This window comes from Agelaius phoeniceus, chromosome 29 (assembly GCF_051311805.1).
Source record: "Agelaius phoeniceus isolate bAgePho1 chromosome 29, bAgePho1.hap1, whole genome shotgun sequence".
Taxonomy (NCBI): domain Eukaryota; kingdom Metazoa; phylum Chordata; class Aves; order Passeriformes; family Icteridae; genus Agelaius; species Agelaius phoeniceus.
The window spans coordinates 2838551-2853694 of record NC_135293.1 but is presented as its reverse complement, the minus strand read 5'-3'; positions in this window follow the sequence as shown (position 1 = coordinate 2853694).

Below are 15144 nucleotides of genomic sequence, written 5' to 3'. Positions count from 1 at the left end.
CTTAAAAACAACAGCCTGTTGCATATTCATACATCTCATATATGATGCAGAAATTCCATTCAAACACAGCATTCTGTCTGGCCAGTGTCAACTTCTTCCTCCTAATCCTGATGGTGTCTTCAAGGCTGAGCGAGGTGGGAAGAAGTTAATTTTCTCCTGATAAGAGAGCAATAAATTCTTTTTCTCTGAAAGATTCAGGTGCCCTGTGGCTGCTATCTCAGTGCGAGTCCTTTCTTTAGAAAAAGTATCCTACATAGCATGGTTTCTATTTTAACACTTTGTTATAACCTAAAACTATATTTACCACACTACTTAAGAGAATTAATACAGCATCACTTTCTAACACAACACATACAATACTCATTTGAATATTTGCGTAAAGCCAATCATAAAAATAGGCATTTTTCACCCAGCACAAGGAAGGAATCCAGGGATTCCTGAAGTGACTGGCCCTGCCATGCTCCCCTCCATCCCCACAGCCCCTCGGGGACCCCCTGACCCCTCAGGGACTCCTGGCTGAGCCAGCAAGGCCGGCCTGTGGTGGTGTTTGAGGGTGTCCAGGATGAGAGAGAGATGAGAATCTTGACTCCATGTTTCAGGAGGCTGATTTATTATTTTTTGATATATATTATATTAAAAGAAAATTATATACTAAAACTATACTAATGAAAGAGACAAAGGAGACATCAGAAAGCTAGAAAGGAAAGGAATGATAATAAAATCTTGTGACTGACCAGAGTCCTGACACGGCTGGACCTGTGATTGGTCATCAAGTAGAAACAACTACATCAGACCAATCAAAGCAGCAGATAATTACTGTCTGTATTTCATTTCTGAAGCCTCTCAGCTTCTCAGGAGAAAAAAAAAAAACCCTGGCAAAAGGATTTTTCATAAAATCTACCTGTGACACCTTCCCTCGGGGCGTGCTGTGAGCTGGTGCACAGGGACATTTGCCACCTTAAGATGGGTCCCGTGGGTCATCACCACCCAGCTCCTGCCAATGCCCGTGCCCAGATCTGCCCCTGGCCGTGCCCACAGCAGCCTCAGGCTCTGGGATCAACCTCTCCAGCCTGGATTTTTTCCTCCGCCCCGGCAGCCGGCTCCATGCTGGGTGTCGCTCACGCTCCTGAGCTCAGGAAGCAAAGCGTTATCAAGTGGTTCTCGAGTGGCGGTGGCCCTCGAGCTGAGAACCAAAGCACTTCACCAGCCTTTTGTTGCCTTGCTTGGAGCTGTCTGGCTCTTCTCAAAGGACTGACAGTTTACAGATGCTGTTTGTTCAATAAAAAAGAGTAACCTCGTCTCCAGCTTCAGAAAAACTGCTGATTTCTCCTTGCTCCCAGCAGCGCGTTCGGGTGTTCTGTCACCACAAAAACAGAGAGCTTGGGGGTTTGAGTCAAGGCCTGAGGTTTGGCTCGAGGCTTGGGGTTTTGGGTTAAGATTTGGGGAGATCCACACTTGTTATAATCCTGGAGCAATGCCCCTGCCAGATTTTGCTTCTCCACTGAGTGCTTGCACTGACAGCTCCAGGCTGAGTCTCCTCGAGCAGCTGCAGCTCCTGAGGGAGCAGTGAAACACCTGGCAGGAGACACCTGCACTGCCCAGGACATCAATTTCTGCCCTCTGAAGGACCAGGCAACACCTCCTGCAGCCCCCAGGCTCTGAGGGCAGCACATCACCCACCCCTGGTGCTGAAGGCATCGTCCTAAATCAGAGATTTTAGCGCCTGACATTCAGTATTCCGAGATTTTCAAAGGCATTTTAAAAAGCCTGAAGGGCAGTGGAATTCCAGGTGGTTTGGGGGTGATTTGTCAGGACATTCCCACAGCAGCTCTTGGACAATTGCTGCTTTATGGACAGAGACAACAAATCCCACATGGGTGAAGTGGCTTTGGCTGAATCCGGGGTTGATCTGGCCCTAAATCCTGCCCTCCTTTCTCTCCTCCACCTGTGCCCTGCCTGGTAAGCAATTCTCCTTCTTGGAAAAGCTTTGCAGCCCTGAGACAAAGGGCAAATTCTTTTTTTTTTTTTTTTTTTTTTTTTTTTTTTTTTTTTTTTGATGCAGCTCAGCCACAACAGATTGTAGATTTTAAAAGTTTACACAGGTTAAAAAACCAGTGTTGCTAGGAGATGTCAGTACTGCTAAAGGACTGATTCTGCCTGGGAAAGGGGAGCTTTGTGTGGGTCTGAAAAATGTGTATTTTTGTATTTTATGATTGGCTTTCGCAAATATTCAAATGAATATTATATGTGTTGTGTTAGAAAGTGATGCTGTATTAATTCTCTTAAGTAGTGTGGTAAATATAATTTTAGGTTATAACAAAATGTTAAAATAGAAACCATGCTATGTAAGATACTTTTTTCCTAAAGAAAGGACTCGCACTGAGATAGCAGACACAGGACACCTGAATCTTTCAGAGAAAGAATTTTTGGCCTCATTTTTTATCAGGAGAAATTAATTTCTTCCCACCTTGCTTGGATAGGATGACGCCATTAGGATTAAGAGGAAGAAGCTGACACTGGCCAGACAGAATCCTGTGTTTGAATGGAATTTCTGCATCATGTATGAGATGTATGAATATGCAACAGGCTGTTGTTTTTAAGGGTTAATCCTCTGTTAACTGTGTCCTTATTTTGCCCAGGAAAAGGTACCTGGACGTCCATAACTCTTTGTTTCTATTGTCTCATATTGTCGTAATTAAAATTGTCCAAATTATTATTACTCTGATTGTATTACTATTTTTATAACCATTTTATTATTATTAAACTTTTAAAATTTTAAAAACAAGTGATTGGGAGTTTTTCACAGTGGGGCTGTTTCCTGCCATGGGTGCAGGGTGGGCTCGGTGTTGAGGTGGGCACAGACAAGCTCAGACTCTAAAAAACTCTAAAAAACTCTAAAAAACTCAATGTTTCCGGTGGTTTGAGGCTGCTGACAGACAGAACAGCTCCAAGGCTTCCCAAAGCAGCTGTGAATTAAGGTTTTGGTGAAGCATCAGTTCTCACCAATGCTAGATGGAGCTCTGCTACTCCAAACACCACACCCGTGCAGGCTTTCAGATGAGCGTTCACACTTCTGAGCTGCTGTTTCAGGGTCCACCGTGGCTGTCAGCTGCCCAACACAGCTTCCAGGGGTCTTTTCCAGGTTTTCTGAGCCTGGGATGAACATCATGGCTACAGAGTTCCCTTCTCATCCTGCTCTCCTCCCTCCCTTCCTCCTAACATTCAAGTCGTTCACAACCCACAAATGTAATTTATTTACAATCAAAATACTTATCACGATCTCTGCAGGGCTCACAAAAATGATATCCACAGGTGGAAATCCAGTGCAGGCTTGGGCTGGCACACTCAGGATGAATCCTGCAGGTCAGATAATGCCCAGGCTGCCACCCCATGTGCTGAAATCCCAGCTGGCACCGCAGGCCACGGGCAGGAAGATGTGTTTTGACAGCAGGCATGCCGAGGCTTTGCAGTTTCACAGCTTTTCTGCTGCCAAATAAACCCCTCCTGGGATGGCCAATCCTTTTCAGGATGTCAACATTCCAGAAAGGCCAGCACAGAGAGGACAGGAAGGTCTTATCCCTCCATGCTCTGCTGTGTGGTGACAGCCAGAGGGACACCCAGGGGACAGCAAAGCCACACGAAGCCTCTGCTGCTGAGGGACACAACACAAAGGCTGCTGGCTGCCAGTGTCCCCCTGAGCTGCTGCTTCCCCACAGCTCCTTGGCTTCCGTGGGGTCAATCCTGCAGCTGGTGAAGCTCCTGTACTTGACACATACGCTGTGGTTTTGCTGGTGTCAGTAATTAACAGCAGATGAGGGGCAATAATTAATAGCCCTGATGAGGGGTGTGCAGAGAGCAGCCATGCCCAGGTCCCCTCTGCCAGGGCAGGCTCTCCATGTCCCCATGGCTCAGGACATCCCAGGAACCCCTCAACCACCTGGATGGGCACCTTAAACCCCTGCAGCCCTTGGCTGGGCACACAGGTGTGTTTGTTTACCTGTGCACGTGTCCTGCACTGTCACCCCTGCAAACAACACCTCTCCCCATTCCCTCTGTGCTTCCTGGGGGTGTCACCCCGAGGGGGGGAGCTAAATGAGGGAGTGCTGATGAGGAACTCATTAATTCTGGTGCCTGTCAGCCTCACAGGATGATGATAAAATGCTGCATCCTTCTGGAGCAGCAGGAGGTGGCAGCAGGACCGGGAGGGAGCAGCCTGGCCATCCCACACCCCTCCCTGCACCCTTGGGTGCTGACATGGAGCTGAATCCAGCCCCAAATCCTGCACCCCTGGAGCTGAATCCAGCCCCAAATCCTGCACCCCTGGGTGTGACATGGAGCTGAATCCAGCCCCCAATCCTGCACCTCTGGGTGTGACATGGAGCTGAATCCAGCCCCCACATCCTGCACCTCTGGAGCTGCATCCAGCCCCCAATCCTGCACCCCTGGAGCTGAATCCAGCCCCCACATCCTGCACCTCTGGCTCCTGACATTCAGCCCCCCTCTTCCCCTGGACCATCCAGCAGGGGTGGGAGTGTTGTGGGGTGGATAAAGGTGGGATTGTGCAGGCACCATGTCCACCACAGCTGCAGCCCTGTGGCAGCAGGGTTTGGAGGGGTGTGTGGGCTTGGATGGCACCTGGAGCAGGGATGATACCCATCTTTCCAGCCTCTGGGATGGGGATGATGCCCTCCTTTCCAGCCTCTGGAATGGGGATAATCCTTTCCTTTCCAGCCTCAGGAACAGGGATGATGCCCTCCTTTCCAACCTCTGGAACAGGGATGATTCCCTCCTTTCCAGCCCCAGGAACAGGGATGATTCCCTCCTTTCCAGCCCCAGGAACAGGGATGATTCCCTCCTTTCCAGCCCCAGGAACAGGGATGATTCCCTCCTTTCCAGCCCCAGGAGCAGGGATGATCCTCTCCTTTCCAGCCCCAGGAACAGGGATGATTCCCTCCTTTCCAGCCCCCAGCACACACATGCTTTGGCATGGCCAGCACACGGTGTGCCACTGCACGGGGTGGCACCTTCAGAGGCCACCAGCCTGTGTTCCTCTGAGTGCCTGGACTCTGCCAGAGGCTCTGCCAGCACTCCTAATGAATTCAGTGCTGCCCTTCACATCAAACAGCCACAGGAGAAGGCATTTCTCGTCCCCATCTTTATTCAACGTGCCAAACACGCCGCTCCTGGGCCTCACACAACATATTGTTCACAGCTGCAGCTTCAAAAGAACCAGGGGAGAATGAGGGGGGAGCTTGTGTGGGAGGCACTGAGCGTGCTGGGGCTGCTTGTGGTCACCAAGTCCCATCAGGGAGGAGCTGAGAGCCCCTGGACACCGCTCCAGCCATCCTGCAAGGCTGTGGGAGATGCCACAGACAAGGTTTGGGGTGGTGGAGAAGAAGGGCAGGAGGTGGATGGAGGGCAAAGGGGGTTCTGTCCTACTCAGGGCTGCCTCTGCCCCCTCCTGCTCCTCCCTGCTCCGCTCTCAGCCCAGCCCCATCCATCTCGCAGGGCTGAAACCCAATTAGGGCGCCGAGGAGGGGGTGGTGCAGCGGCACAGATGTCCATTAGCCTCGGGGATGGAGATGGAGCGATAGGAGCTCTAATGGCCTCACCAGGACTCTGATGACAGCCTGGCTGCCCCAGCTGCAGCGCTCAGACTCGCTGGGGTGACACCAGAGCGGTTCAGCCCTGGTTTGCAGCCCGTGATAAGGATCTCGGTGCAGACTTGTGTGCCTCGTGTGTGCTTGCACGATTTAAAGGCACTCCAACACCCCCAGGAGCAGCCCAGAGCTGCTCCCTCCTCACCCTCACTTGTCCCACTGGAAGAAGGATATTTGGCAGTGGAGCCTGCTGTGCTCTGAAGTTTAATTAACCCCGTCTCCCCCCTGAACAGGCTTCCCTTCCTCTGCTCAAATGCCACAAATGATCCTTTGCAGATGCTAATCTGCAGAAGAGAGAGAAAAAAAAAATAGGAAAGATTCCACATTTAAGATTCCACATTTAATTGCAGAACATAAAGATATTACAGGGTCATTAAAACACCATGAATATGGAAATGAAATCCACAGGCATCCATGCAGATAATGGCAGGGAAAAGGGAGTTGCAGGTGAAGCTGAAAGGTGGAAAGGTGGAAAGGTCAGCTCCATCTGGATGCATCATTAACCCCGCTCCAGGCAATCTCCAGAGGCCAGGGGGGGTCTCGGGGGTCTCGGCCGTGCTGGCTTCACCCCGCAGCAGGGGGAGGGCGGTGCTGCCCCGGGCAGAGGCCAAGTGCTGAGGGTTAACCCTTGCTCTGGGGGTTTTGGGGATCAGCCTCTGCCTGCAGCTGCAGGAGCCTCCAAAGATGCCTCAAATCCCCACCAAATCCCGGACTGTGAGACCCCACAGCCCAGGAGGGGATGCTGAGATGGTTTTGCTCTTCAGGGCCTCCTTCCCAGCCAGGCTCAGCCCCCTGTGTGCCTCATTACTGGGCTGATCCCAACTCCCTGTCTCCCCTCCGCCCCGGCTCCCTCCCGCTGCTCTCGCTGCCGGCTTGACACTGACGGGAGCTGCTAAGTGGAAAAAATTAATGGGGGCCTCGCTAATTGGAGCTGAGACACCAGGAAAGAGAGAGACACAGGCCAGGGTGGCTCTGCCACCCGCCTGCAGGCGGTGATGGGTGATGTGGTGTGGCAGGGGCCGCAGCCACCTGGATTTAGGAGCTTTTCGCCATGCCCAGGGTGCTGCTGCACCTCTGTCCTTGCAGCTTTTGGGATGTCCCCAAGGAGCTGCAGCCTCTGGCATTCCCTGGGATGTCCCCAAGGAGCTGCAGCCCCTGGCATTGCTTGGGATGTCCCCAAGGAGCTGCAGCCCCTGGCATTCCCTGAGATATCCCCAAGGAGCTGCAGCCCCTGGCATTGCTTAGGAATGTCCCCAAGGAGCTGCAGCCCCTGGCATTCCCTGGGATGTCCCCAAGGAGCTGCAGCCCCTGGCATTCCTTGGGATGTCCTCAAGGAGATTCAGCCCCTGGCATTCCCTGGGATGTCCCCAAGGAGATTCAGCCCCTGGCATTCCCTGGGATGTCCCCAAGGAGATTCAGCCCCTGGCATTCCCTGGGATGTCCTCAAGGAGATTCAGCCCCTGGCATTGCTTAGGATGTCCCCAAGGAGATTCAGCCCCTGGCATTCCCTGGGATGTCCCCAGGGAGCTGCAGCCCCTGGCATTCCCTGGGATGTTCCCAAGGAGCTGCAGCTCCTGGCATTCTCTGGGATGTCCCCAAGGAGCTGCAGCCCCTGGCGGGCGCCACAGCCACCAGGACTTGGGGGCTTTTTGCCGTGCCCAGAGTGCTGTTTTTCCTCCGTCCTTGCAGCTTTTGGGATGTCCCCAAGGAGCTGCAGCCCCTGGCATTCGTGTCCTGATGGGAGGGCACGGCTGAGGAGGGCGTGGTGCTGCTGGGACACCTCCGGACCCTCGGAACCCTGCAGACCCCCAGCACGGTGCTGTTGTGCCGAGCTGCCAGAGCCCCCCTGCTCTCCCAGCAGCGGCTTTTTGCCTCCAGGGAGAGCGTGAGGAGGAGAAAAGCAGATTAGAGTTATCGCAGCATCTCCTCGCTGAGCCGAGAGCTAAATGTCAGCTCACATCTGACACAGCTCCGAGGGGGAGGGCGAGGAGTGCCGGTGCCCCCCTCATCTCAGGGGGCACCCCTGGGGGCACGGGCAGCTGGAATGACACCAGAGGGGGGGGATGGCTGCCCTGGGGTCCCGCTGCCTCGCCTGGCTGGCAGGATCCCAACCGCAGCCCCAGAAACTTTCCTCCTCCCGTTCCCATGGAAACCGGGAATTTGCTTCTCCCCAAAGTTGAGCTGCGTGCCTGAGCTCTGTGCCCAAGTGGAGCCCCTTCCTCAGAGCCCCACGGGACGATATTTTGGGGGGAGCTGCTGGAAACGTGCCTGGGTGTTTGTGGAGCCAGAGCCCGGCTGGGGAACCAGACCAGCTCAGACACCCTGCCCAGGCTGATCCGTGCCAGACCAGGATGTCCTGAGAGGGGCAGAGGCGCCGAGGAGGAGGAGGATCCTCACCTTCTCAGCACGCTGTCATCTCCACAGCTCAAGCAGAAAACATGAGCAGCCTGCCGGGAAAACAGCACGGCAGAGCGACCAGAGAGCCCTTGGTCCAACCCCAGCCATCGTGAGCCCCTGCATGCAGCAGGAGCCAGCCCTGCTGTGGGCTCCAGCTGGGAAGGACACTGGGGGAGTGATTTGAGATGGTCCCTGGGCAGTCAGAGGGGAGAAGGACACTGGGGGGGGTGGTTTGAGATGGTCCCTGGGCAATCAGAGGGGGGAAGGACACTGGGGGAGTGATTTGAGGCGGTTCCTGGGCAGTCAGAGGGGGGAAGGACACTTGGGGGGTGGTTTGAGGCGGTCCCTGGGCAATCAGAGGGGGGAAGGACATTGGATGGGTGGTTTGAGATGGTCCCTGGGCAATCAGAGGGGAGAAGGACACTGGGGGAGTGATTTGAGATGGTCCCTGGGCAATCAGAGGGGGGAAGGACATTGGATGGGTGGTTTGAGACGGTCTCTGGGCAGTCAGAGGGGTGAAGGACATTGGATGGGTGGTTTGAGACGGTCCCTGAGCAATCAGAGGGGTGAAGGACATTGGATGGGTGGTTTGAGGCGGTCCCTGGGCAATCAGAGGGGGGAAGGACACTGGGCGAGTGATTTGAGACGGTCCCTGGGCAATCAGAGGGGGGAAGGACACTTGGGGGGTGGTTTGAGGCGGTCCCTGGGCAATCAGAGGGTTTCAGGACACTTGGGGGGTGGTTTGAGGCGGTCCCTGGGCAATCAGAGGGTTTCAGGACACTTGGGGGGTGGTTTGAGACGGTCCCTGGGCAGTCAGAGGGGTGAAGGACATTGGATGGGTGGTTTGAGGCAGTCCCTGAGCAATCAGAGGGGGGAAGGACACTGAGGAGGGTGATTTGAGACGGTCCCTGGGCAATCAGAGGGGGAAAGGACACTGGGGGGGTGGTTTGAGACGGTCCCTGGGCAATCAGAGGGGGGAAGGACACTGGGGGGGTGGTTTGAGGCGGTTCCTGGGCAATCAGAGGGGAGAAGGACACTGGGGGAGTGATTTGAGACAGTCCCTGGGCAGTCAGAGGGGTGAAGGACATTGGATGGGTGGTTTGAGGAGGTTCCTGGGCAGTCAGAGGGTTTCAGGGCTCTGCTCACCCCCAGCAGGAAGGGCACGGCCTGATGTCTGCACTGCCGAAAGGAAGGAAAAGCTTTCCCCATCCATCACTGCCGTGGGCTGGCAGGAGCTGGCATCAGGCACCAGCCCTGGGGGCACTGAAACCCTGAGGGCTGAGCTGCAGGAGCTTTTCCGTGGGATAAGTGTGGAGGAGTCAGATTTAGACAACAATGACTAAAACTGAGCTTCAGTAAAAATTAACTCCAAAGAGGGGAATGTTCCAGGCGCTGCCATTTGCTGTCGGTAAAAATAAACCTGCAGGTTCAACACAGCCTTTTCCTTCTGGGGGCTCACGTGCCAGATCAGGGGAGCTTCCTCCTGCTGAAATGGTTAAAAAGAATCAAATCACAGAGGACCAGCTCTGCCCTGCCCTGTCGAGCATCATCCCCATGGCTGATATGGGGTCCCCAAGGCCTCTCAGTACTCGGGGGTGCATCAGGGCTGGGGTAAATTTGTTAGCACAGCTTTTGGGGTGCAGCCAGCGCCTGCTCCACATCCCAGAGCTGGAAGGAGCTGGAAGCATCAGGTGGTGTTTAAGGCTCACTGGACACCTGGCAGGGCCCATCCCTGCAGCACACAGCCCCCCTGCCAGGGCTGGCTCCTTCCCTCCACCTGCCATTCTCACTGGGGCTTTAATTAGTGCTCCTCTGTATATTCAGCAAGCAGGAGCCCGGAATGGAAATGTACAGGTGTCCCCTTGATCCAGTTTCCATGGTTGCCGCATCGAGGTGGGGGCTACATCTTTTTTTTTTTTTTTTTTTTAATATTTAATAATTTTATTACAGTGGCTTCAATCCAGTGGCGAAGAAGGGAAGGGGAGGGAGAACGTGGGGGAATAAAAAATGCTGGATGAAAAGGGCATGTTCCCGTGGCTGGGCTTATTTGCTGTCATTCTTTTTCTCTTATTAGCAAGCGCTGTTTTCCAACATGCTCAAAGTCCAGGAGCTCACTAACGAGATCCCAGCTCTGTCTGCTGTGGGGGAACAGCCCAGGCAGCCATGCTGGAGCCACACAAATATCTGTGGGGCCACCCCAGAGGCCAAGGTGGGCATCAGGAGCACCACAGAGCGATGCTGGCATCTCCTCATCCCCATGTCCCTGTTCCCACCCTGTGGGATTGGCCCTGGCATCCCCTCACTGTAGGAACAATAATTTTCATTAGTACAAGATACAAATCCTACAGCATTTACATACATCTTATAAGAATCATTACATTACTATACTGTGTTACATTTTAAAGCCTAAAAACTCCTCTTTGGGCCCTTCTGCCAAGCTGGCAGGGTCTGCTCTGACCCTTGGAGCTGTCTGCAAGCAGAGGGTGTTGTTCCATCAAAAGGGGATCACCTTCAGCCAGCCACACCATTGTTTTCCAGTTGTTCAGTAATTAAAGTATCTCAGACCTTGCTTTTATTTCAATCTTACTTATGGTTTCCATATTCTCAAAATCTTTTGCCAGGCAATCCTATTTATAAGGCTTTCCTGTTTCATCTTCCCCAGCACAGCAAAGCCCACAAAGGAACCCTGGCCACCCCTGAGCAGCTCTTGGGGACGCTGGGTTGGTGCACAAGGAGAGCCCAGGGGGTGCCAGGCAGGGTCCCCACAGCCCTGCCAGGGAAATGGGCTCGAGCTCAGGGACTGCCAGCACCAGGATCTGTGTGTCCTGCCCCATCCTCACCCAGAGTGGTGGCACTCGGGGATGGTGGTGGCATTTGGAGGGTGGTGGCACTCAAGGAAGGTGGTGGCACTCAATGAGGGCAGTGGCACTGGGAGGGTGGTGGCACTCGGGGAGAGTGGTGGCACTCAGGGAAGATGGTGACACTTGGAGAGTGGTGGCACTTGGAGGGTGGTGGCACTCGGTGAGAGTGGTGGCACTCAATGAAGGTGGTGGCACTCAGGGAAGTGGTGGCACTTGGTGGGTGGTGGCACTTGGAGGGTGGTGGCACTTGGTGAAGGTGATGGCACTCAGGGACGGTGGTGGCACTCAATGAAGGTGGTGGCACTTGGAGAGTGGTGGCAATTGGAGGGTGGTGGCACTTGGTGAAGGTGATGGCACTCAGGGACGGTGGTGGCACTTGGAGGGTGGTGGCACTTGGAGGGTGGTGGCTGCTCTGGGTGCCAGCACCAGGAACTCTCCTCCTTTCCTCTCACCAGATCAGCCTCAATCTCCTCTGCTGTGACCAGTGCAGTGCGTGAATGTCCCCATCTGCCACCAAGGGATTGTTTAGCGCCGGCCCTGCCTTGAAAACAGCCAAAATCTTCTCTGTTTAGCTCAGGATAGGTTTCAGCTTTTGTGCAACGGGCGTTAAAAATATCACAGAAACGGCATGGGCCCAGAAAAATCCTCTCTCCTCGCACTGCACTGTGCATCTGGGCTTGCCAAGAAGGAAGAAATCCCCTCTGCTCCTGGCACCGTCCCGCGCTGTGGCAGGCAAACACACACGCCGAGCCACAGACCTATTAGTCACCAGTAAATGTTCTTTTCCTCTCCCGATTTGTTTCCCTTGAAGCTTGATGTTTTCCTCTCCTGCTGCCCGGGCCTCGTTAGGCTGCAATTAAAGCCAGGAATCAAAGCGGCATGGTGCAATTAAAGCTCGGGATGCGGGATGCGGGATGCCCCGGGGCTCATGCACAGCCCCGCCTGTCCTGGGGAGCTGGGACAGTGCCAGGGGGCAGGACAGGCTCAGCCCGAGCTCCTCGGTGAAGATCTTCCGTCGTTTACAGCGTCATCCCCAGCTCTGGCACCTGGAGGATGAGCCGAGATGCATTCACTCCCCAAAGGAGATGAATTTTCCTGGCTGTGAGAGTCGTAAACACACGGAGCAGCTCACAGTGGGGAAGAGACGCTGCTCGCGGTGCCTCCACACTGAGATCGAATCTCCATCGTGCCAGGGGAGGCTGTGCCCATCCTGCACTGACTGCTGCTCGCTGCCTCCTTCCCTGTGGCTTTCCTTGGGGACAGCCCTGAGGATGCAGATCCCACACCCAGAACCCAAAGCCACCCTGCTGGTCCACGTCCCTGTGCCAGGGGACAGCTCAGGGAACAGCCATTGGTGTCCTGCTCCTGGCCAGGGAATAACAAACCATGAGATGTAACATTCAGTGCAATATAGAGACTACCAGTGCAAATCTCCAATCACTCAGTGCAAAACAACAATTAATAAACTATTTTGTGCAATACAACACTGCTCCTGGCCAGGATGAGTGGGCTGGATGGAGGCCAGGACGTGGGCTTGGGGCAGTGCCCCAGCAGGAGCATTGTCAGTGCCCAGTGAGCTGTGGCAGTGGGCAGTGCCTGGGCACAGCATGGCACGGTGCTGTGGCAGGGACACACCACCAGCGTGCTGAGCCCTCTGGGCAGGGCCAGCCAGCTCCACCAGCACCAAATCCACTGCCAGAGCAGCTGGGGCAGCTCCACCAGCACCAAATCCACTGCCAGAACAGCTGGGGCAGCTCCACCAGCACCAAATCCACTGCCAGAACAGCTGGAGCAGCTCCACCAGCACCAAACCCACTGCCAGAGCAGCTGGGGCAGGGCAGGACCAGCCAGCTCCACCAGCACCAAATCCACTGCCACAGCAGGGCAGGACCAGAGCTGGCTCCACCAGCACCAAATCCACTGCCAGAACAGCTGGGGCAGCTCCACCAGCACCAAATCCACTGCCACAGCAGCTGGGGCAGGGCAGGACCAGTGAGCTCCTCTAGCACCAAATCCACTGCCACAGCAGCTGAGGAAGGACCAGGTCCCTCCACCAGCACCAAATCCACTGCCACAGCAGGACAGGACGGGACAGGACCAGTGGGCTCCTCCAGCACCAAACCCACTGCCACAGCAGCTGGGGCAGGACCAGGTGGTTCCACCAGCACCAAACCCACTGCCACAGCAGCTGAGGAAGGACCAGGTGGTTCCACCAGCACCAAACCCACTGGCACAGCAGAGCTGGTGCCCATGTGGGGAGTGCAGGAGTTGCCCCCAGAGCAGGTCTGAGAGCCCCAGAGAGAGATCCCCTGCCCTCCCGTGTGCCATAAACACCAGCGCCCCACCGCAGCTCCTCTCCCCACTGCTGGCAGCCGCCGCACGCAGAGGCTGCCCCAGCTTTGGAAAATAGATAGTAACAAGTGAGCGCGGGCAGCAGAAGTAGCAAAGCATATGGTAGGTGTTGGAGTTTATTCCTGTCGGCGAGTGTCAGCAGCGACAGACGGCTGGGGGCGGCAAAGGGAGAGGTTTCGGGAGGCGCCCGTGCGACACCACCCCACGGGCTCGGCGGCTGCGGCGAGGGTTGGGACCCTGCCACCCCTGCCACCCCTGCCACCGGCGCTGCGATGCTCTCCTGGGCTGTCTGAGCCCCCTCCTGCTCCCCACAAATCCGTAGTGCCGTCCAGGCACACCTGGGAGCCCCATCTGAAGGTCACCTGTTGATGTGGGGTGCGAAAAATGCGTGTTTTGTGATCGGCTTTTCGCAAATATTCAAATGGGTATTGGATGTGTTGTGTTAGAAAGTGATGTTGTGTTGATTCTCTTAAGTAGTGTGGTGAATATCGTTTTAGGTTATATTTTTTTAAAGAAAGGAATCACACCGAGATGGCAGACACAGGACACCTAAATCTTTCAGAGAAAGAGAATTTATTGCCCTCTTATCAGAAGAAATGAACTTCTTCCTACCTAAAGATTGAAGGTGCCTTAGGATTAGGAGGGAGAAGTTGACACTGACCAGACAGAATCCTGTGTTTGAATGGAATTTCTGCATCATGTATGAGATGTATGAATATACAACAGGTTGTTGTTTTTAAGGGTCAATCTTCTGTTAACTGTGTCCTTTTTCGGGCTCCTGATGCCCAGAAAAAGGTACCTGGATGTCCATAACTCTTTGTTTCTATTGTCTCATACTATCCTAGTTCAAATTGTCCAAATTATTATTACTCTAATTATATTATTATTTTTAAAACCATTTTATTACTATTAAACTTTTAAAATTTTAAAAACAACTGATTGGCATTTTTCACATGCATCATGTATGAAGTGTATGAATATGCAACAGGCTGTTGTTCTTAAGGGTGAATCCTCTGTTAACTGCACCCTTTTTCGGGCTTGTGCTGCCCAGAAAAAGGTACCTGGACGTCCATAACTCTTTGTTTCCATTGTCTCATATTGTCCTAATCCAAATTGTCCACATTATTATTACTCTAATTCTATGACTATTTTTAGAACCACATTATTACTAAATTTACTAAATATAAATTCTTAAATATAAATTTTTATAATTTACTAAATATAAATTTTTGAAATTTTCAAAACAAGTGATTGGTGTTTTTCACATGGGGGAACACCTGGGGGAACACCTGGGGGAACACCTGAGGGAACAACTGAGGGAACACCTGGGGGAACATCTGGGGGAACACCTGGGGGAACACCTGAGGGAACAACTGAAGGAACACCTGGGGGAACATCTGGGGGAACATCTGGGGGAACACCTGAGGGAACATCTGGGGGAACACCTGGGGGAACATCTGGGGGAACATCTGGCTGCTCTCTGCTCCCAGCCTCTGCCAGCACTGCCCCTTCAGCCCAGCCTGGCCCTGTGGCACTTGGTGGCTCCCATGGAATTGTCCTGGTGGCCAGAGCCGCTCTCGCCACCTCCGCCTCTGCGGGGAATGGGGCGGGCAGGGAGCCAGCGGCAGTGGGAGGGAACAGATTGTCCGCAAAAAAGCGCCTCAGTTCCCAAACGGCTCGGAGCAGGATCTCCCGAGGGTTTGCGCCTTGTTTGCCTGAGCCCCCTCAGAGGCTCTGGGGCTGTTTAAGGACTTTGCATGGTGATGTGGGGCTGGGAAAGGTGAGGGCACCTTGAGGATCCCATCCTGCCCAGACTGGGCAAGGAACAGCCCTGGCAAGCACTGCAGGCTGTGTGCATCCTCCCCTGGCACAGG